General features: G+C 42.4%; 1 long non-coding RNA gene across 1 annotated transcript; it reads right to left on the bottom strand.

The window, feature by feature from the left end:
* Positions 1-4,519: 4,519 nt before the first annotated feature.
* LOC147576190 (uncharacterized) lies at positions 4,520-12,731 on the bottom strand. The gene is made up of 3 exons (XR_015242025.1): positions 12,584-12,731; positions 8,045-8,150; positions 4,520-4,676 (listed from the first exon to the last, which is right to left on the bottom strand). It is a non-coding gene; the product is annotated as an uncharacterized LOC147576190 (long non-coding RNA).
* Between the last annotated feature and the right edge of the window lie 11,285 nt (positions 12,732-24,016).

Here is a 24,016-nt window from a genome sequence, read left to right as displayed (position 1 = left end):
ATGAGAGTCAAAAGCATCAAGCTTGCTTCTTGGTCCTCACACCTGCTAACTCTGTGATGTTGGGCAAGCCGTTCTTCCTTGCTAAGCATTGCTTTCCTCATCTACACACTAGGAATAACAGCGGGGACACGTGCTCTCCTTATGTTGCAAGGTTTGTGGCAAGGCTGAGCAGGGAAACGAGGCCTGGACAATCACCAAAGACTCAGTCTACACCTTGGTCACCTGATTTTCCATAATTTCAGTGTCCACAGCAGCCTTGTGGGAAGGTAGATACCATGATGTTTTCCTTGTTTCAAGGACAAGAGAACAGAGAATCTCTCCTAGCTCTGATGCCCAAATCTGTAGCTAGTTCTCCAACGCGTGGTGAGGGATTATCGTAGCTTCAAATAAAATCAGATCAAATCTAAAATACATCGGTAATGTAATATTCTCAAAGAGGAGAACAAATAGATGACATTCTTTGAATAAGTACAGTCACAACGCTGAGATCTTGGAACAACTGGGAGAGTATGATACTAGGGTCCTTTGGAAAAAGTTTTGCTCTCCCTCTTAAGATTAGCCACATGGTTAACGGGATCAGTCATTCGAGATTCTAAAATGTCCTAATAGGGCTGGGCTGAGAGACGGAGAACTGTGTACTTATCTGTTATTGCTTTTTTAAAATAAAATTCTCCCCAATGACTTTTAATTTCCTAGATAGGGGGCAGCCAGCCTTTTGAAGAAACTCATTTATTTCGGCGTCAGTCCGAGTTTCTAATGTAAATGTCTTTAGGGGCTGATTTGGAGGAAATAGGGCAGGACATCTCTGCTATTGCCTGAAGGCAATTTGCATCTCTTAAAGATGAAGAGGCAGAGGGGCGCCTGGGTGGCGCAGTCGGTTAAGCGGCCGACTTCAGCCAGGTCACGATCTCGCGGTCCGTGAGTTCGAGCCCCGCGTCGGGCTCTGGGCTGATGGCTCGGAGCCTGGAGCCTGTTTCCGATTCTGTGTCTCCCTCTCTCTCTGCCCCTCCCCCGTTCATGCTCTGTCTCTCTCTGTCCCAAAAATAAATAAAAAACGTTGAAAAAAAAATTTAAAAAAAAAAAAAAAAAAAAAAAAAAAAAAAAAAAAGATGAAGAGGCAGAGATTAAACATAAGCTGAAACTCATCATGATTTATATATCATGGGATTTTTTTATATATCATTTCACACAAATCCATTTTTAAAAGTTGAATATGTGATTTTTAAAGTCAAATATCTGCAAAGGAAATTGGACTGACCCGAATCCGCCTTCAGTGTTTAATGGTTAGGATGTTGTGAAATTTGAAGCAATTTTGTTTTCCATGCACATATTCTTTTTTAAGGAAGAAAATCTTTCTTTGCTCCACATTCCTCTTTGTGCCCACAGAAATGCTTGATTTGGTTTGGTTTGAGTCAAACAAACTGTTCTCATCACTGTGGAGCAAAGGAAAAAAAGAGCTTTTCATTCAAGTTATGGGTTCTGGAAAAATCTGTGTAAAAGCATTCTATGTAACTGTAGTTGTTGGCCACTCTTTTGTGAGCTATCTGTAGAATAGTTATTTTCTCCTGCACCCAACAGGAAAATAATGGGGCATGAGAAAATTCAGCCTATTAAAGTGTAGGGAGTATAGAAAAGTGTTTATAGAACTCCCCTTTCTCCCCACCCCATCATATGAATGTTCGTTCATAACTGTGGAGAATTCTTTCTCTGTTTCCATGCTTTCCTCGAGACTGCCCTGTCAGCCTCGCGGGTTGAAGTGATGTTACCACAAGATGGGAGCCGTATCTAACGCTGAATTCCATGTGAAGGTAGGGAATACATTTTAAATCTCATCTTCCACTCATTACTATGACTGGGTTAACATACGTATTTTGTATAAATAATTATGATTCTTGAATCACTTTATTTAAAGGTGGATTTTTGAATAAGAAGTAAGTTAAAATGAGCCCCAAATAGAAATGACATGATTAGCCATTTCCTCTAACCTGAAAAGCTTCTTAGTTAATGAAAAAAATGCCATCGGTGATCACAAGGGAATGAAGCTAAAACCTCCCCAAACCCTCTTAGAGGCGGTTAAACCCAATCATCCAGTATAAGTTGAAGATAATAGAATAACTTCTCCAATGCACTAGGACACAGCTAATGTCAACTCCCAACCTCTTTCAAATATCTAGAGCATCAGGCAAAGCTGGGATATTAAAATTGGAGCTTGGGGGGGCCTGCCTGATAACTCAAGGGAGATTGGAATGGGTGGTGTTGGCAGACCAGCTGGGCTTCATGAGTTCCAAGAAATGACCTGGGGAAAAAAAAAATCTCAGGATCCTAGATCCAAGAGGAAACGGGAAATGCCATCCAGTCTGCTCACCTGTCTCCAACCTAGACCACATCCAAACTTCTAAAAATCCCACGGAGTTTACGTGTTGTAAGTTAGCAACATTGTTTTGGACGAAACCTTGACAAAAGGGTAATCCATTCGTTTTCCCCTTCTGAAAAACCTACGTCAACCTAAAGGAGTTAGTTCACGGCTCTCACATCACTGTCAATTCTCAGATGAAACATTGCACAGAAGTGTCGGGCATCGTCATTCATCATGCCTCCCCCCTCTTCAAATAAGCTTTGGAAACACTTAAGTCTTGGATGTTTTGTCATTCTGGTTTGAGATCTAGCATGACTTAAAAACACTAACCAACAAGTAAATGTCAAAAGATGAAAAAAAACTTCTGCCATGTTCTGGTTTTCATAATAAATATAGATTTAATAAGTTTCTAAAGGAGAACAGAACGGCCATGTTAGAACACTGCCAAACTTATAAACTTTGACAGTCCCACATACAGAGATGAACAGTAAAGTGCATTTCACAAGAAATAAAATACATTTTTCTTCCTCTGGGTTCATTGAAGAAGATGAAGAAAAAACACATCTGTCCCAAATTTCTTTGAAGGAACTGAATGGCCTTTAGTTTTCCTGAAAAAGTAAGCTTACTCTTTCTACTGGATTACCTTAGAGGGCTTTGAAACAATAATTTTAAAGCTATCATCAAACAAAATCAAAGAGACAAATGGAAAAATCTTTGTACCTATTAACATCTCAGGACTGGGGGAAAAGTTTCCTTCGATGTAGAAAGAATATCAACATAAGTAATTAAATATTTACACGGTTTCTCACCACAGGGCAGCATGAAATAGTTACAGTATTTTGTGGTATTCTTGCTTTAAGACTGCGATCATTATAGCCATTTCATACCTCTTGTGAAGATCATATGAAATTAATGCTTCTAGCTACACAAATGTAAGGTCTATTTATTATTAGTCAATTTAAGATTAGCTTACGGCAGCACAGGGAAGTGAGTAACAGCATGGATTCTAGAACAACATTCTCTTGGTTCAAACCCTGACTCTGCTGCTCACTACTTACTTAATCTTGGGCAAGTTTCTTAATCTGCCCGTGCTTCATTTGCATCATCTGTAAGATGGGGATTCTAAAATCAGCCTCACGTGGTTGTTGTAAGAATTAAATGAGGTAATATACGTGTGTGTATTACGCACGCATCAGACACACTGTAAACATGCTGTGAGCTATTTCTACCTCCCTATTGTTGCTGATGCTAGCATCGTCACCGTCGTCATTGTTGTCATGCGTGTTAATATCCCATGGTGTCCAAATGGCTTTTCTAGGAACAGGCTACAGTGACCTGAGTGGTCAAGGTGACAGACAAGGATGTCTGAAACCACAAATGTCCTGAAATCACATTCTCGGGATTTCTAAGTCAGAGGTGAAGTGGATGGAACTAGGTGACCAAGTCCCTAAGAGATAGGACAAAAGGATGATGAGCTGAGTCCAAGAAGTGTATGAGGGAGCCGGGTCTGAAGACACTTCCTCTTCCCTACCGGCTACCAGCACTACTGTGGGTCTCGACCCTGAGGCTCTGGTCAGGGGGCGGCCCAAAGGGCCTGAGGGCCAGGCACCGGGAGCAGACGCGTCCCATCACCTTACCTCTTTCTGAAGGATTTTACAGCATACTCTGGAAAAAATATTACAAAATAGCAATTATTGAGAACATTTTAAAGCAATTCTCCAAAATGGCAAGAAAGTCTGCGTCTGATGTTCAGATGCATACAACTTTTTGTAGGTGTAAATGATGCATCAGGATCTCGAAGGACCAATTCAAGCAGCCTCTCCGTATAACGCGACCTTCTGGTCTACCACGGGACTGTGTCATCTAACGTAATGGTGCCCACTTTCAGGAGAATCTTTCCACCATATATATAAATCTGTGTCTAGTTTGTTAGCTCAGTAAACGTTGTAGGAAAAAGTCAAATCATCGAAGACATCGGTAAAGCGAACTGGCATTTTGGCTCTATGTAGACGAAAGAGCTGAAGTGTTGATTTTCAACCAGCTGCTTTGTCTGTGTATAAACTACTACGTAGGCACTTTTCTTGTGCTCGATTATAGGGCTTTTCTTCTTTTAACAGAAAAAATCATTCACAACTCAGTGACATTGAAAAGTTTTGTTTTTATTTTACTTTTTTTTTTTTTTTTTGAGGAGAAGAGTTAGGAGACTATTTCCCTTGGGGAGTGCCTGTCTCTCTGCAGCCTGGTTTAGAAATGTCCAGGGTGCTCTCTTATAAGGCAGATTCTCAGGCCCCACACTATTGACAAAGTCAGCATCTTGAACCTGTTGGAAAAAGCGGAGAGGTAGAGAAATAAATTTTAGGGCAAAAATGTCTTTCAGGAAAATTAATGACACGTGGAGTGCCTCTCCGTTCACAAAACGGGAGTTAGAGTCTTGTGCTAAAATGTGCTCTAGATGTTCTGATAAAACTATCTCCAAAACTAGTTCCAAACTCTAACTCACATCAGTCTTTCTGGTTTGTTACATATTCTTGCCTGATTATATAAGTTCTGGTTTTCATAAACTAGAGATTTAACTATTGCTAAAGAAGAGCATAGTTCGATGGTAAACTGTCTTTTTTGGGGGAATTAATTAGTATATAAATAAAGGAATGAATGCCTAGGAAAAAATACAAGTTTAAGCAGAAAAATGTTAGCTGGAAAAAGGATTTTTCTCCCTTTTTAATATATATGTTTTACATAACAGGAAATTCTGTAGTTTATTTTTAGAAGGATGTAACATACATGCCTGAAGAAATAACCATAATCTGCTCTTTCATGAGAAAATAGATAAGACCTACTGAAATTCCTAAATACTACATTTTCTGGAAAGTTCCCAGCAATCACAAAGATAGCCTAGTATGAACAAAACTAATACCATCTGAGAACATAGCCACCAAGATCTTTAAATTCACAACCACCATATATTTTATTTCTTGAAGTCTGTTGTTGTTGTTGTTGTTTATTTATTTATTTAGAGAGAGACACAGAGTGCAAGCAGAAAGGCAGAGAGACAGGGAGACACAGCATCCGAAGCAGGTTCCAGGCTCTGAGCTGTCAGCACAGATCCCAACGCGGGACTCGAACTCACACACTGTGAGATCATGACCTGAGCCGAAGTTGGAAGTTGGACACTTAACCAACTGAGCCACCCAGGCGCCCCTCTTGAAGTTTAAGGATAGAATATTCCTTGAATGTAGATGGCCCTTCTCTTCAATTTTTTTTTGAATGCTTGTTTATGTATATTGAAAGAGAGAGCACGTGCGCGTGGGGAAGGGGCAGAGAGAGAGGGAGAGAGAGGATCCCAAGCAGTCTCCACCTTCAGTGCCTAGCCAGATGCGGGACTCCATCCCACAACTGTGAGATCATGACCTGAGTCAAAATCAAGACGCTCAACTGACTAAGCCACCCAGGTGCCCCGCTCTTTTACTTTTGATAAGTAGACTCAACGTGATGGTTGACGAAGGACAATAATGTCTGCACACCCATGTCCTCTCCTTTAACTTTCTGGCATCTATCCTAATATTCTTTCTGTCTCTCCGTCAAGTTTACACTTAAGCTCTGAGGATGGCCTCCGTTTCCCCCACCCCCCAATGTTTCCCAGCCTTTAAATACCTATCAACTTTCTGAGGGAAACTGAGCATGGTTACACTCAGAATTATTGATGTTTCTGAAATGACCAAAATGGATACAAATGTGCCCTGTTCTGCAAAGAAGACTGAATATCTGGATGATATGGTTAGGTAGAAATTTTACTAGTGTGTTGTCAAGTTTGATAACAGCCATGTTAACAGTTATTACATCAAAAATCATTGTGTTTTCTTACAAAAGTCTCTTACCGGAGGAATATTTCTGGATCTCATATACCTTAAATTCTTAACCTTGAATGCTGTTACTACCAATATCTAAGAAGGGAGCCACAATCTGATGGCTGTCCTGAGGACATTTACTTAGATACATCCAAAAGCAGAGATGAAAAAAGGAGAGGCAATAATAAGAACGAATGCTTGTATCTTTATTGGCCTAATAACATCATGATGTAAGAAGGCTCTCTGAAGAATTAAGTCATCCGAGGTCATGGTTTCCATTTTCCCTGCCCATAGATTGGAGAAAAACACTACTGGAGTCTGGAAGCCTGGGTCCTAATTCTGACCTTATGGCCAATTAGTTCTAAAGCATTGGGCAAATAATTTAAAAAAAAATTTTTTTAATGTTTATTTATTTCTGAGACAGAGAGAGAGCATGAGTGGGGGAGGAGCAGAGAGAGAGGGAGACACAGAATCTGAAGCAGGCTCCAGGCTCTGAGCTGTCAGCACAGAGCCCGACGTGGGGTTCGAACTCACAAACCGTGAGATCATGACCTGAGCCGAAGTCGGTTGCTCAACCGACTGAGCCACCCAGGCACCCCGCATTGGGCAAATAATTTACATCCTGTTGGAGTTAATTTCCCCATTTGCAAAATAAATTAATTAAACTACAAAAGCCCTACATTCACCTCTAGCATTAAAGCTTTAAAATGGACATGTGTGTGTGTGTGTGTGTGTGTGTCCATGACTAACAATATCCTCCATGTCTAACAATAAAGCCAGTTAATAATAAGTAACTGAGTAACCAACAATATCTTTCCATTTGTTCAGCTGACTGATAAACAAAACCCTATGTGGATATTTATTGCTTAAGAGAAATGCCTCCAGTCTGTGAGGTATAGGAATGGAATAGACGAAAAGTTAGGTATTTGTCTCACAGCCAAACCAAACCCACAAACAAAGTCAGATTGATCTAAATGTTGGAGATCTTGGAGGTCTCTGTTCAGAACGCTTAGGCAGGAAGCAGGAGCTATGTGCTTGCCCCACAGAGTGCTTTGCAACAACAGTGGACAATTTGCCTTTACAAATTACTTTTATATTTCCAAAGTAGTTTACGTAACCAAGCGAAAATACACACAAGTGCTCTAGCTGCAGAAAGAAATTATTATTCCATGCTGAATGATCCACTGACGGCTCCTCGCTACAGAAGGATGGCCCTTTGTTCTTTAGGGCCTTAGCCAAAATAAAGAGAATCATACCAACCAATAAGCACATTACAGTGACATGCATTTTCCCTTTGAAGTAAAGTACATAAGAACGTGTGTGGTAGACACAGATATGCTATTGCTGCAATAATGTCCATCCCATGCCATAAAAATGATGAGATGCACTTCTTCCTATTGGAGAAATGTTAAAAGCTTACCTATCATCCTTGTTCCGTCTTATTTTGCCATACCTCTGACTCAAATAGGCTGCTAAAGGCCTCAGAACCTTCCACTTCATTTTTCTATTGGAAGGGTCTGGAATTACATCATGAAATAACCCCGGGATTGATCAATTCTAGCCAACATTCATTTGTACTTCCTGCCTTGCAAAAAGGTGAATGGAAGGGGAGATGTGGTAAGTCATCTCAGGAGCCCTGGGGATTAATTAACTGAGTTAAACAAGAGGGGCAGGTAGGGAGAAGGGCCCAGAGAGGAGGAAGGCAGTTTGAAAGCACAGCCTCCAACAGAGGCATAGCTACAGGAGGTCAACAATCCCGTCGTCCTCCAAGAGGGCCGACAAGCTCTCAAACTCCACTCAAGGAACACCACCCAACCTAGAGGACAGAAAATCTGCTTCTTACCAGATGATGGGTCTCGAGCCAGTGTGCTAAATTTTTGACAGAAATGTAGTTCTTTAAGGAATGCAAGTTGACCTGGTATTTCTGAACAATGCCGAAGATGTAGTCCCTGAGTAAAAATAAATACAAGACAGATCTGTTCCAAGGCCGTAGAACATTTGACAGACGCTGTCATGAAAGAATTTACTATGGCTTATCACATCTATCGTCTGCTAGGGGATTCTGGAAAACAGTTAAGTTATAGAAGCTTGGATTTTTCTCTTGTGTGTTTAATTTTTTAACCCTAAAAATTATTTTGATTATCCTTATTAAAGTTCTGTTATTAGTATCCTAAGGAATTGCTAGCCCAGGCAATGTGGAGAAGTGAATAATCAGTGTGTTTGGAGAAATAGTATCAGCTAAGTTGAGTGATACAAGAAAAGGATAGGTTTCCCTTAATAGCAGGGTATTTTGTCCAATTCAGCCATCTAATGACACCATATGTTCTGTCAGAGAGTGGTAGGAGTTATTCTGGAAGCCTTTCTGAAGTTGGACAAAGTTTTGGTATGTGCCAAAACGAAATTCCTACGGGCTGAATTCTACCTTCATCCCTTTGAAAACATTCGGATTGTAAGCTGTCGTACAATGAGGTTTACTGAAGGTTCTGTAGAAAAAGTAGCCTGCAAGTCAAATTATTCTAAAGGAAAAAAATCATTATTCCTTAAGCAATGCCTGTAAATTCTTGCCTTCTGGTCCCTGCATAAGCTGTTTCTCCCACCCAGACTGCCCTCTTGATATTGATGGCTGCATAAACAAATCATATCATATCATTCATTCAGTCAGTCACTCATTCATTCAATGAACATTTGTTGAAACCGTATTATATGCAAGGCATCATTCCAGGTGGTGGACGATGAACAAAAGATGAAAATACCTATACTCGTGGAGCTTCTATGCTAGTGAAAAGAGATGGATAATATCAAGTTTAAATGGCAGTAGCGAGGTAACACTTGATGACAGGAAGTTTATGCTACATGTCCCGTGCTTAGGATCCATTTCTGCCACTGTGCTCCACCCCCCCCCCCCCCCGCCACTCATCCCCATTTCACTGACTTGTCTCAGCACCAGGTGGCCAAATAAAGAAGCTGCCTGGCAGGCACAGGACCAGCTTTTTGTCAGTCCAGCTGTCAACTCTTTCCTCTGCAGTGAGTTCTAGCCGGTGGACATCGCTGTGAGACCAAGGTCCATCCACATGCCCCTTCCCGACTTTTGGGCTTCCAATCTTCTGGTTTTACTCATTTGAGACTCCTGACACATAGTGAAGCTATTTGCTTCTGCCAAAAAGTGTGTGTATATCCATATGTCAGGGCAATTCTGCCCCCATACAAATTGGATAGTCAAGTACACGGCTTACAGCTGTACCCGCTGGAAGAATTGTCCTGCTCCACGGACTTTAGGCTAACTCCGATATATCATGCAAACCCGTGTGTGAACTAATCTTGCATTTTTTCCTGAAAACAGGTCATACATTCCCCTCCTCCACCCCCTGCTGTCCTAGGTGTGAGTTGAAGGACGGGAGTTGGTACAGCAAAGGTGAATGCCACGTTTATCCAATATACTTGTGTCTTCCAGACACGATCCCAAATGTACTTGTCCTGATCCCAAGGGTACCATTTCATTATACAATGGATTGCTACTAGGCCCACCTAGCTTACGACACAGGATCTAGATTATGACGGACGGTTCCATGTGCACAGTCCCTTGGTGTCCCACAGCACAGTCAAGTGCTCAATCTCTCCAAGGACCAAGTATCACTTCCAGGAGCTAATTTACAAGCGATTCTCTGTCACCGAAGGCAGGACCTTGGTCCAGAACTTCAGACATCTACTTTGTGAACTTCAGATTGTGCCTTGAGATTAGGCTTGTTACATTTGGCCCAAGCTCCAGATCGGTTGTCCCATAGTTGGGACCTTAGTGGAGAAAATAAACTCTCAGGCATTTCCAGCTCTTATCACCTGCAGGCAATACAGCTTTCTGTAGCCCCAGGACCGTGCTCCAAGGAAGAACTTCCAGTGCTGGGTGTTAGAGTCAAAAACACACCAATCTGTGAGGTGGAGTGCACAAAGGAGGGAGAGAGTTAAGAGGATCTGAAGGGAACACCATCATTTTGCACAGGGATATAATGGACACCACGAGTGTTGCAGCTTTAAATCGTTGAGTGTAACTCTAGCAACTCCCCCGGGGATATCTCCTATCATTCTTCCAGTCAAATGTTTTTCCTGAGTGAATAGTCTGGAGACACATTTCATTAGATTTCTATGAAGGTCCTACAGGATTGAGTCATCCATAGTGATTTTTCCCTCCTCCCCTGTTTTTCCATCCTTCTCCCTAACTCCTGATTCCAGGATATCACATTTCAAAATAAGCCCCCTACCATAAGCTTTTGTTTCGGGTGTGTCTTTCAAAGACACAGGCCAAGACTCCTGTTATCAAGAGGGACCCTAGGAAGCAGACCCTCAGGGCAGGATTTTGGATTTCATTCACTAGCCATATGAGAATAAGAATCCCATTGTTTGTGGTAAGTAGGGTGGTGATAACCTCCTGGATGTAGATACAGGCGAAAGTTATTTGTGGCACTTGAGTGTTATGGGGCCAATAATAATTAGATAGGTTATGGAGTGGCCTGGCCTTTGTGAAGTACTTTTAGAAATCTGGAAAAGGGGAATAAATAAGAAGCTCGGGTCATTAACTATCAATTTAAGGCATATAGTGAGATCCTGAGGGGTTCCCTGGCACATCAGGAAGCCCTACATCTTTCACAGCCACGGAAGAGATTGCTTAAAATTAGACCCAGGTTCTGTTTGTGAAGGGACAGAACTATAAAGATATCTGTTTAGTTTATGCATTTGGGTTTGTTTATACCTCTGCCTTACATCAAGAATCTTAGCCTAGCCTCCCTTAAAGAAGAAACTGATTAAAAAAAAAAAAAAAAGCCTATCGTAGGTGGTTTATTTTGGAATGTGAACTCCATGAAGCGGGAGTAAGGCATAAGGATAGCAAAACAGAGGAGTAGGGGAAAACTATTCTGGATGACTCAATCCAGTAGGAGCTTCACAAAAGCCTTAGGAAATGCACCTCCAAAGTGTCTGCTCAGGAAAGAATGGAAAAAGCATCGACTCTTTGGCTCCTCTCCTTGGTTAGTCAGAGATCGCTCCAAGGAATGTTAACTCCCTTCCGCTCCTGGATCATGCATGTGTTAGTTCCACCTGGTTTCTGTAGGGTGTCCAACTCCATGGTGTTGGAGAAACCCGAGGGCAGGAAGCAAGAGAGGCAAGACATGGTCGGTTCATATGTGCACAAGACTGCTTGAAAACTTCACGTAACTGTTCCCCAGAGCAATGGTTAGAGGAAGAAGTGGGGCCCAGACAGTTTGAAGTAATGCACAAAATATACCTGGTACAGCTAGGAAAGACAGCGTTTCAGGGAAAGGGAAATGATAAATTGTGTCAAGTGATGCTAATAAGTAAGATGAGGGCTAAGGATTAAACTTCAGCAACACTGGAGGTCATGGTGACCTTGACAAGAGCAGTTCTAACGGAGGGATGGGGGCCAAAGGCTGATTCATCCACCTAGACTGAGCTTCTCTTCAATGCGGCTCTGAAAAAATAAGGCACAAGATAGTGACGCCCTCAATTTCTGCCGCGTAACTTTCACATCTATCTTGGCAATCGTCCTTGGCTTCTTCCCCTTAGTTGCAAGAGAGGAGGCAGTTCTCTTCCTGTCCAAGGGCTATCCTCTCTTCTCGCAGCTTCTCAAAGTCTTCAGCCTCTTTATTCACTTTTCCTTCTATGCATAAAAAGTCTGGAGTGCAGGGAGCATTTAAACATGCTCAGGTCTCCCCCAGCTCCACATTCCCTTCTAGATACAACTTGCTTTTCTCTCCCCAACTTCCCTTGAAAGAGCTTCTCCCTTCACTATCTCTGTGTTCTCACCCCCCGATGGATGGGTCACTTTCTCACCCTCTGGTTTCCAGGCCCCACCCCCACCACAACTCTGTAAGGTCTCTTCCCAAGCTTGTCAATAACCTCACTGTTGGCTCCACCTTCTTGGTCTGGTATTTCCCTCCTTCCCTGTCTTAAACTCTCTGCAGCTCTAGATTTATGGGACCATTTCCTCTTTCCCAACACCCTTTCTTCCACTTGCTTCTTTGGCAATGCATTGTCCTGGCTTTTGTCCTACTTCTCTGTCCCCTTCCTCTCCCCTCGCCCTTCCTCACCACCCCCCACTTCTTTTTCCTCTGCCTAGATGGTCTCCTTCACTTCTGACTCCTTTGTTCTCCTCCTCGTTCCTTCTTCTGGCTTCTACAGCCATTCCTCTATGCTAATGACTCCCAAATCCATGTCTCATATCCATGTCAGTCTCCCCCTACCCTCCACTCTGGCCCAGTGGATTTGAATTTGAAGGCACTTGCATGCCTTCAAAGCATCTTGAATTTCAGCTTGACTCATGCAACTCAACACCCCCTCCCTCTCACCAAACTACACTTCCTGCTGAGCTCCTTACCTTGTTAAACAGTGCCACCTTCCCTCCGCCAGGACCACGCTTGCCCTTGTCTCTCTCTCTCTCTCTCTCTCTCTCTCATTACTTTCATCTAATCAATGAAACAAGCTTGTCAACACTAACCCCTAAATTGTTCTAGGATCTATCCAGTCTTTGCCACGTACACAGGCAGGCTGGTACAGGCCACCACAGCCACAGGGGGTGTTACAGCCAGTGTTCATGTTGATTGGCCAGTGGCCCTAAAGCACTGATTGTTAAGAATTATTAATATCACCCTTATCTGCCACCTCTTTCCCGGTACAGGCTGCCACTAGCTATGACCTGAATTGGAGCATGACTCCCTGTTCTTCTTGCTTTCAGTCTCTGGTTCATTTACTACTCATCATTGACCACAGTAATGTTTCTAAAATACAAATGTGTTCATATCACTGCCCTCCTTAAAACCTGTTGCTGACTTCTTTTTTTTTTTTTTTTTTAATTTTTTTTCAACGTTTTTTATTTATTTTTGGGACAGAGAGAGACAGAGCATGAACGGGGGAGGGGCAGAGAGAGAGGGAGACACAGAATCGGAAACAGGCTCCAGGCTCCGAGCCATCAGCCCAGAGCCTGACGCGGGGCTCGAACTCCCGGACCGCGAGATCGTGACCTGGCTGAAGTCGGACGCTTAACCAACTGCGCCACCCAGGCGCCCCTGTTGCTGACTTCTTATGTCCTCTATGCCTAGAAAACTGCCCCCACCCCCCTTTTTTTCCCAACTGGTTAACTTGTGCTCAGCCTTCAGGCCTCAACTTATAGGTCAGTTCCCCCTGGAATCCTTTGATCGCCCACTCAAGTCTTGGTTGCCCTCCATTTCTCTCATGATATACTCTATTTCTTTTTTTCTTTTTTTTTTTTTAATGTTTCTTTATTTTTGAGAGAGATAGAGAGACAGAATACGAGCAGGGGAGGGGCAAAGAGAGAGGGAGACATAGAATCCGAAGCAGGTTCCAGGCTCCGAGCTGTCCGCACAGAGCCCGACGCGGGACTGGAACTCACAAACCATGGGATTGTGACCTGAGCTGAAGTTGGATGCTTGATTGACTGAGCCACCCAGGTGCCCCACTATTTCTTTGATTGAGACAAGTTGATCCACACTCTCCCTCTCTTCATCTCACGTTATATCTGTAATCCGTGCCACTAAGGCTTTCATCCCCACCACCCTTCTGAAGCCACACACACCAAAGTTGCCATCTTGCCAAGCCCAGGGATGAATCTGCAGTTTTCACATTCCTAGATTTCTCAGCCACATCTGACACTGCTGGCCACAACTTCCACCTTGAAACGCCTTACTCACTTGGCTTCGGGGACACTAACCTGTCTGGGTTTTCTTCCTACCTCATTCTCCATCCCTTCTCAGCCGGCTTGGCTCCTCTACCAGACCTCTAAGTGTTGGAGTCCTCAGCCGCCTTCTCTTCTTTGTGTTCACCTCCCCCCAGAGGAGGCCATCTAGCCTCAGGGCTTTAACTACATTTATATGCTGATGACGACCATATCTCCAGACCTGACCTTTACCCTGAACTCGAAATGCTCTAACCAATTGCTGTTAGACATTTCCATTTAGATGTCGAATAGGCATCTTTTTCTTAATATGCCTGTAGTGGGTTGCATGGTGGTCCCCAAAGAGACAGGTCCACATCCTAACCTTCAGAAACCGTCAATGTCTTCTTATTTGGAAGAAAGTTTCTCTGCCAACGTGATTAAGCTAAAGGTCTCAAGATGTGATCATCCTGGATTAGCTGAGTGTGTCCTCAACCCAATGACAACTGTTCTTTCATAAGAGATAAACAGAAGACAAGGACACAGGGCCGAAGGTTGTGTAAAGATGGAGGAAGAAGGTTGAAGTTACGCAGCCCCAAGCTGAGGCACGTCTGACACCAGTAGAAGCCAAAGAGGCAAGAGATGTATTTTCTCCTAGAGCCTCCAGAGGAAGCACGACCCTGCCGACATCTTGATTTCTGACTTCTGGTCTCCAGAACTGTCATAATGCCCAACCAGTGTTCTTGATTTCCTCCCTCAAGTCTTTTTCTCTCATCTTCCTCCTCTCCATCAAGTGTGCTAAACTCCATCGTATTCCTCTGGTCTAAACCCCTAGGAGTTATCCTCGGTTCCTCTCTTTCTATCCCACCTCACGGCTGTAAGCTTTCTCCTCTCTGCTTTTTAAGTTACTCCAACCCTAATCACTTCTCGTCCAACCAGCTGTTACCACATGGTTCCAGGCTGGTTGAAGACTGCTGCCTTCACCTCCTGGGTAGTTCCTTGGTTTCATTCTTCCTTGAACCACTACAGGGCACTCTTAAACTCACCGCCATCTCATCTCTGATTGAAACTTGCCAGTGGCTTCTCAAGTCCTCAGACTAAGCGTGGTACCAAAACGGGGTCCCCTTGAGCCCCAAACGGTCTCGCCCAAGTTCACCCCCACTCTGCTCCCTCTTGGCCACCCTGCTCCCGATGCTTAGGCCACCTACCTGTTCCTTGAGAGCACCAAGCTCCTGCCTCTCACAGGTGCTTACACCTGCCACTTCCCCTGCTTGAAAGGCTTTTCTCCAAAGTTCTCCCATGGTCTGCTTCTTTTGTCCATTAGACCTCTCTCCTCCAGAGCATTCTCTGGACATCCTATCTAAAATGACCATCCATGTCTTTTTGTCATCTAGCCTACTAAACCATTTTACTTCTTCAAAGATGTTTTTAATGTTTATTTATTTTTGAGACAGAGCGAGACAGAGCATGAGCTGGGGAGGGGCAGGGAGAGAGAGGGAGACACAGAATCCGAAGCAGGCTCCAGGCTCCGAGCTGTCAGCACAGAGCCCGATGTGGGGCTCGAACTCGTGGACTGTGAGATCGTGACCTGAGCCGAAGTCAGACGCTTAACTGACTGAGCCACCGAGGTGCCCCTAAACCATCTTACTTCTTCATGGTACTTATTATCTAAAATCATATTATTATACATTTGCTTGTTTATCGAGTGTCTCCCTATTATAATGTAAGCTCCGTGAGGGAAAGGGCTTGGCCTGTTCTTCAAACAACCCTCAGAATCCAGAAAAATGCCTGACATACAGTAGACCCTCAATATATATTTGTTCAATTTTTGTTGTTGTTTTTTTTAAATTTTTTTTAATGTTTATTTATTTTTGAGACAGAGAGAGAGAGAGCCCAAGCAGAGGAGGGGCAGAGAGAGAGGGAGACACAGAATTGGAAGCAGGCTCCAGGCTCCGAGCTGTCAGCACAGAGCCCAACGCGGGGCTCGAACTCACGAACCGTGAGATCATGACCTGAGCCGAAGTCGGATGCTTAACCGATGGAGCCACCCAGGCGCCCCTGTTGAATGTTTAGATAAATGAATTTTAACAGACTCTACCTGTAGCTTCCTTACGATAGTCCTCAAGTCTATGTGTTAGCTCAGTGGACGCATAAGTGAATGTTTCCTTGATTAGATCAGCCAGAAGAACTCTCTCCCTCCTCTGAACTCATACGTGACATTCCTTTCTATGTCACCACATCATCCTATCATTGAGGCAGTTCATTTATACCTGCCATCTCTCTTATTGGCCACAAACTCCTTGAGCCCAGGACCACAGTCTCTGTCATCTTCAGTTCGCAACGACATATTTTGTCACACTTTACAGAGAATGGTACTTCAATAGCTATTTGGTGATTAACCGGCTGAATGAGCGAATGAATGAATGACTCAAAAGGACACAGCCTGTCAACGTCTAAACTTCCACCCGCTTAAGACTGTTGAATCCTTCCAGATTTGTCCCAGATCTGCTTTAGCTCTCCACCAAATCCACCACTCGAGGTATGAGAGTATCAAAAAAACTTCATTCCTTCCCTCTGCGCAGTGAATAAAAGAGGCAGCAAGTAGCAAAACACTCATGATACCCATGGGCCTATTGGACTCTTTTTTGGCCACTAACTCACTTAATTTGGTGTAGTTTAGCACATTACAAGATTGTTCAAGAGTACTATAAATGATGTCAGATACCATCAGAAACCACTTCAGAAAATCATTGCCTGTAGCCGGATCAAAAGGTGAACACCTGGAAACTAGCAATGCTAGAAAAACAGAATAAATCATTTTTTTCTCTACCCCTTAGATATTTGCACCTTTTTGCTCTAAGGAATGTCTATATGAACTTAAATGTTAAGCTTCTATAATATAGTTATAAAGCCTTTGTATAATACGAAAACACTTCGGTGCCTGATTAAAGAGGAATTCTCCCGGGTTCTCTCACTCCTGTTTGCAATGTTCTGGGCTGTTTTCAGGTCATTTTATTTATTCAGGTCATTTGTTCAGGCTATTCTATTTTGCTGCTATTTTCAACATAAAAGCCGTCGTATTTAGCCCAATCACCATCTTGAGTTTCCAAGGGATGAACTTAACCAAACTTTGTGAATTTTATATGAAGTATTTTAAAATTGACATTAAAAAGCAACGTGGCAACGTTTAACTGTTTTGAGCCCACTAGTGTAGGCAGAAGGCAGGGCTTTTAACATAATGCTTTTACACCTTTATGTTTCTCTCTCAGAAGACAGTTGCAAAAGCAGGTTGGCTGAACTGAGTTCTTGTATGAACGACAGTTAATTTCAATCCAATTATTTATTTCTTGGAGCGTTCGCTCACTCACTTCTGCCTCCTCAGTGCCTCACAAAACGGTGAGTGTGGTCAAGAGGACCTTGCCTCCGCTGTCAGCGTGCCTGGGGAAGGTAACTTACACTAAACTGTGAGTAGATACCCAGCCAGCATCCAGCCATGGACATCTCTGCTGCAACTCTCCCTACCAAGAGATGCCAAAGCTGAGCTTTCTTAAAGTGGTGTGGGAAGAGGAAATGAGATGTGGGAAAAATTAAGACTTTTGGGGGGTTGTTTTATTGCTCGGACGTGGTTTATCTGAAATTTTGCGAACTTGATATGCTATTGTGTTAACGCATCCAGGCTGCAGAGTTCAAAAAGAGATGGTTTGTTTGAAATTATGGCACCGAAATGTGTTTCCACTTAAGATTTTACAAAACAAATGCTTTGGAGATTTGGAGAAGGGCACAGCACGGAAAGAAAGATCTTTCACATTTTAATGTTAACATTCACTTCTCGGTGCTCAGAGGAATTCAGCCCAGTACAGAGAGAGAGAGAGAGAGAGAGAGAGAGAGAGCCCAAGCAGGGGAGGAGCAGAGAGAGAGATTGTGCGACAATCACATCTGTGGAGCCCGTTTTGGATTCATCTCGGTCTTGAGTGGAACGTTCAGAAATGCCCAGGAGAGTTTTGTTCCTCTGCAAAGTGAACCTACTTCGCTCTGAAGACACTTCTGAAATAAGATCGTTACTTTCTTGAAATGTCACTAGACCGGAATATATTGTGAATTGTGTGTCCCTGGAGTCCCTTGTTTAAAAAATGGAAAACTATGAAATTAATCAACCGATCAAAAACGTGTTTCCAAGTGAACAGTTTGCTCTCTAGATATTTTTTCCTCCTTTATACTCAATAACCTGCAATAGAACAGGTAAGAATAATAGGCGTGTATGCAATTATGTGTGCATGGGGAGGTTAGGTGCTTTGTTGTGGTTGGTATGCATTCATTCATTCATCCCTCCACCCCCTCGCCATTCACAGAAGGACTGGGGAGGAACAGAGACCTGGCAGGATGTTGGAGAGGGAGAGGTGACCAAAGGGCACGTGCACTTGAAAAAGTCAGGTTTTCCCCACGCTCTGCAGAATTTCTCCCCTATGCTGTTTGGCCTTCGAAGGCAAAAAGATAAGACACATAAACAGGAGCTCCAGATATGTTTCCTGAACTTGTCGTTCACATCTGATCTTCAGAGTTTTTGACATACTCAAGTGTCACTGTCCTGTATTTACCTAATCCTTGTTAGCAAATTTCACACACACACACACACACACACACACACACCACAAAACAAAACAAACAACAAACCTTAAATAATTTTGTTAAGGGGAAATTCATTTCACTATCATACCTGTTACCATGTGCCAAAATTGCATTCCATAAAAAAAGAATTAGGGAGTTAAAGTGTAGCCATCCTTCTAAATTTTATCACAGGACCTGAGCTTAGTCTGAGCCAGAGATGCGTTCGGCTGTCTTTAAATGATGAAAAAAAAAAAAAAATCAACCATGTCTCTTGAATGTTAATACACTATTTCACACGGTCATTAAATGAAAGATTCTCATTTACAGAAGTTACAAACTAAAATTCTGAGAGGTTTATTCTGAACCAGAGCTAAAGGGAAAAGAGGAATGTCATGATTTCGGCCTAAAAAAGGCAGATGAGTTGATTGAATTCTAATTAAGGTTGGGACTCAGACCAAGTTCAAGGTGGGATGAAATGGGTAGTGGGGAGTGGGGAGCCTGTAGGAGCCGCCTTCTGGCCTAAACCAGGGCCTGAAATGTCCACCTAAAAGAGACTCAACATACTGTTTTTGTATTTATTTTGTGTTATAAGCACTAATTTGTTAAAAAAAAAAAAAGTTTAAAGTTCACTAAAATTTAGAGATACTGAATTTGCCATCTCTTCACTTTTTTTTTTTTTTTTAATTTTTTTTTTTCAACATTTATTTATTTTTGGGACAGAGAGAGACAGAGCATGAACGGGGGAGGGGCAGAGAGAGAGGGAGACACAGAATCGGAAACAGGCTCCAGGCTCTGAGCCATCAGCCCAGAGCCTGACGCGGGGCTCGAACTCCTGGACCGCGAGATCGTGACCTGGCTGAAGTCGGACGCTTAACCGACTGCGCCACCCAGGCGCCCCTTTTTTTTTTTTTTTTTTTTTTTTTTAAAGATGCATTCAGAAATCTTAGAGACATGCCAGTAACTTGATGGTGGCTTTTCTTGGTTTCTGTTCTCTGAATGCTGGTGATCACCAGAACCCAAACTCCGTGGGTGCTGGTAGGTTTGTCTCTTTTACCCACCGCGATATCCCCAGTGTCTAGAACATTCCCCGGCATGCGGTAGACGCGCCACCAGCATTTGGTGAATAAACGAAGGAATGAGGACGATGCGTACATTTCCAGATTTGTGTTCTCAAAATGTCTGTCCCCTCCCTCCCCCGCTCAGACTTCCGGGAAAGCCCGCAGGGATGAACTGGTAAAATCTTTTTAGTCTTTCTATGGGATAGTCTTCAAAATCTGCTCTGATCTTATCTTTAATTTTTTTTTTTTCAACGTTTATTTATTTTTGGGACAGAGAGAGACAGAGCATGAACAGGGGAGGGGCAGAGAGAGAGGGAGACACAGAATCGGAAACAGGCTCCAGGCTCCGAGCCATCAGCCCAGAGCCCGACGCGGGGCTCAAACTCACGCACCGCGAGATCGTGACCTGGCTGAAGTCGGACGCTTAACCGACTGTGCCACCCAGGCGCCCCATCTTCAGCTTTCTTTAGCGCGAAGTTCTCAAACTTACTTGGCCGCATGTGCTAATTGATGTGTCCGGAACGTAATTTGGCAAACGCTGCGGCAGAAGATTTCTGTGGCTCCTGACAAGTCAAAATGTTGTCACAAGGAAAGGAATTCTACTTGGAAATATTCCCCTAATTTCAGGAGAAGGTTAACATGGAGTGAGTTTGAACTCTCATCCTCCCCATGCCCTCTAACTCACGCACCAAGTAAGGGGAGGAGGCGAGATATTCTTTGCCATGTCTTAAAAACGAGACTTAACGTCTTTGGTTGAGATTTATGATACACAGCAAATAGAATATCCAAAAAGTACGTCGCTGGTAAAGCACCATGACAAATGATACCATGAAGTTCATGCGGAAAGAATGCTGAGAAATGTTCATTTCTCCCGAGTATCGAAATCTGGGCTTTTCTGTGCAAGCATGAGCCATTCTAGCTGCCAGAGTCCTCACAGCCCAGTGGGATCTAGACGGACTCCGGGGCGAAGGCTGACATAAAACCCTGCTTACGACCTTAGGTAAGGGAAGTAGGTTTGGCTCGGTAAGGATGTATTTCATAGGAGAAGAAGGAAGATGAGCTTGCCCTTCCGAGAGACATGCGGTCCGGGTCTGCAATTGAGAAGAGGGAGCTTTGAACATCTTCAGCTGTATTTTGAATTCTTATTCCCATCCAAGTTCGAGTTTAAGGTGGAGAAAGGCTACCAGGTGGAGGTGATGGAAGGAGAAAGGCCCGTAGGCAGAAGAAGTAGCTGCCAAACCACTGCATCTTGGGCTCAGTCGGTTAAGCATTTGACTTCAGCTCAGGTCATGGTCTCGTGGTCCGTGAGTTCGAGCCCCGCGTCGGGCTCTGTGCGGACAGCTCGGAGCCTGGAGCCTGCTTCAGATTCAGTGTCTCCCTCTTTCTCTGTCCTTCCCCTGCTCGCTCTCTCGCTCTCACTCTCGCTCTCTCAAAAATAAATTCAAATCTCTCCATCTTCACTCCCAGTCTCCTGAGATGGACATCAGTGCCAGCTTTGTCCCAAATGAAGGCTTGGGTCAAACAAAGGCATCTTGCAACACTCCTACAGCTTCACGTTAGTTTCTTCACCACTCACCGCTGAATGGGACATGAATTCAATATGTTCTCAAAACGAAAGGGCTTGGTGAGCTGAAGCTGTCTGAGTTTACCTTGGGGCCTTTTTTTTTTTTTTTTCTAATTCTGGTTATTGCTGGTCTACAAATCAGATAGTGTCAGAAGCCAGGATGTATGGCCAGGCCTTGTGATATATGGCATAGCATGTGAGTTCCGCTGTAAACCAGGCTATTTTTAAATAACGAGTAGGGGGAAACTGGCTTTTAATTATTTCACTATTAAGCCCTAAAGTTTATTTTACTAACTTTCATTGTTAATGTTATAAGCTGACATAGCTTTTGAACAAAGGAAATATCTTATATTGATGACTGCAAAGAATCACACGCATATCCATTCTCATAGTGATCCAAAGTTAAAGGTACAATATGAGATAGATCATTGGAATACATAATAGAATCCTTGAATGGTTCAATGGATGGCTTGAATTAATAAAAACATAGGGAAATTATTCTTTAAAACCATGAATTCACAACTACAAAGCTTATTTTTGCTTTGCTATTATTAATACAATAAGAAGTTTGACTTTGACCTTCGAATCACAAACGTGGAAAACATTAACAGTATTATATTTACATGTTCTGAGCCTCTCTTTTTCTGTCTTAAACTGAGGCTTCTGATAAGTTTGGAGGAGTCCCTGTGGCACCAAATAAAACTAAACAATTCATACAGACTAAGATCAAGGAGGTCTAGGGAACCAAAAGATTCCAGCTCCTTGATAAAAGGAAGTCTGTTTGAAAGCACTGGCAATTATTAATGTTTTAAAACTATAATTTAAGAAATCATTCTTTATAAAAATAAATATTAATCTTTTAGAAAATCTGTCCTTTATAATATGCTCTATAGAAGGGTTTTCAAAGACATTTCAGGCTCATGTTGATAAAAAAAAAAAAAGCCTCATTAATCTAGCCTTTTTCCTTTAGCCATGATACATTTAAACTATAAGGATGAATGAGAAGGCTGCAGGTATCTTTAATATAGTAGCACATGCCTCATAATAAAATAAGCCACCTTTTAAAATGTTATAACTTTTCCTCGAAATATTTAATACTTAAGGTTGGGTTTCAGCAACATAAAATAAAATGAGATTTTTGTCTCCCAGATTGTTCAGTTAGTCTACTCTGGTGTAATATGGTGAAAGTTTGTTGCGAATTTTGAGTTTTGCAAGGCTTCTCTGTAACATCGCAACAGGCCAAATGCATGTGGTGTCCCTTTAGAGGAAGGCATAATACTTTCTCTTACTTTTCGATCTCAATAAGCCAGTAGCCATGAATCATGCTTTAATGGGACATACTTCAGAGATAGGTATATAACAGAGAAGCAGGTAGGAAACAATGGTTGCTGGTCGTCTGGCGGTGGTATCTCCAGTAAGTACTCACTGCCAGCCTTCCCCAAAGAAGATAATAGGCTGGAGACTTGGTTTGAAGCTTGTCGCAGCATGAAAAGACCTTGCACGAATCCAAGTGCCTGTAAATACTGCTGACTACAGCTCAGTGGTTCTTTAGATATCGTGTTTTCTTAGATTTCTTGCTGGAATTACCACTTTGGGAAAGCTTGCAGGATGAACCACATTTCTGAAGATAATTTCTGTCAGAGAAATGTATCAAAAATTACAAATAAAATAATTGTGAGTCTTTGAAGGGTAGTTCCTTTTCAGGCTAAAGTATATGCAATGCTAAAAGAGTACATTGTAATGAGGTTTCCAAATTATTAAAATGGGTTTCCAGCCTCACTGGTCTTGAGACACATTACAGAAGCAGTAAGGACTTCATTAAGACAAGGTGAGTGCTGAATCTGTTTTTTGGTTGAACGTTGGTAAATGTTGGTTTCTCAATGACTAAAGTAAGCCATCTCCTAAAACAAAACGAAACGAAACAAAACAAGACCAAACAAAAAGCAATTTGGATTGACCTCCTTGATCTCAAAAAGGATGTGTTTTCATTCCAAAAGCGTATATACTTATGGTAATTGACATGTTCTGTTGATTTACTTGGCAAACAGTATTGGGCCCCAAGTTACCAGGATAATCTGACTCCTTGCGAAACTCCCTAAGTGGAAATGTTTTCAAACATCTTGGGTTATAGTTGACATCACTTTCTGGTGTCCTTTAGTGTAGCTTTAGTGTATTCGAAAGACTGTTTCTCAATTTATTTTTGCGGTAAACAATTGGTATCCAATTTACATAAGGAAAACCTTAAACTTAAGAATCTCTTCAGTCCATGTATAACAAATATTAACAAGTTTTTCAAAGGGGTTTAAAATAATGTTTGGTTTCATTGGTTAAACACCTTCTAACACCATAAGCTCTGCTTATAAATTTAATATATTTCTATTTTAAGTACTTCAATTATCTGAATTATCAAAACCCCAGTATAGACTTACATAGCTTTTATATATTTAGTACATTAAATTTAAAGACACAGTAACACTAAAGTTCTCTGGAATGATACAGTATTGTACATGAGTTTAGTAAGATTTCATTTTAAAAACTCAGGACTAAATTAAATGGCCAATCTTGCTAAACCAAGGAATGTTCAGGATGCAGGAATTTCAGTTTAATTTGATTTTTAAATTAAAAAATTTTTAATTTAATTTTTTATTTTTTTTAATTTTTATTTTTTTTTTATTTTTTTTTAAACATTTTTTTTTTCCTCAACGTTTATTTATTTTTGGGACAGAGAGAGACAGAGCATGAACGGGGGAGGGGCAGAGAGAGAGGGAGACACAGAATCAGAAACAGGCTCCAGGCTCTGAGCCATCAGCCCAGAGCCCGACGCGGGGCTCGAACTCCCGGACCGCGAGATCGTGACCTGGCTGAAGTCGGACGCTTAACCGACTGTGCCACCCAGGCGCCCCTTAATTTAAT

Source organism: Puma concolor, chromosome D2 (genome assembly GCF_028749965.1).
Source record: "Puma concolor isolate L17-30 chromosome D2, mPumCon1.1.hap2, whole genome shotgun sequence".
Taxonomy (NCBI): domain Eukaryota; kingdom Metazoa; phylum Chordata; class Mammalia; order Carnivora; family Felidae; genus Puma; species Puma concolor.
Note: the sequence above shows the minus strand (reverse complement) of the source record. Positions and strands in the feature narration are given on the sequence as shown.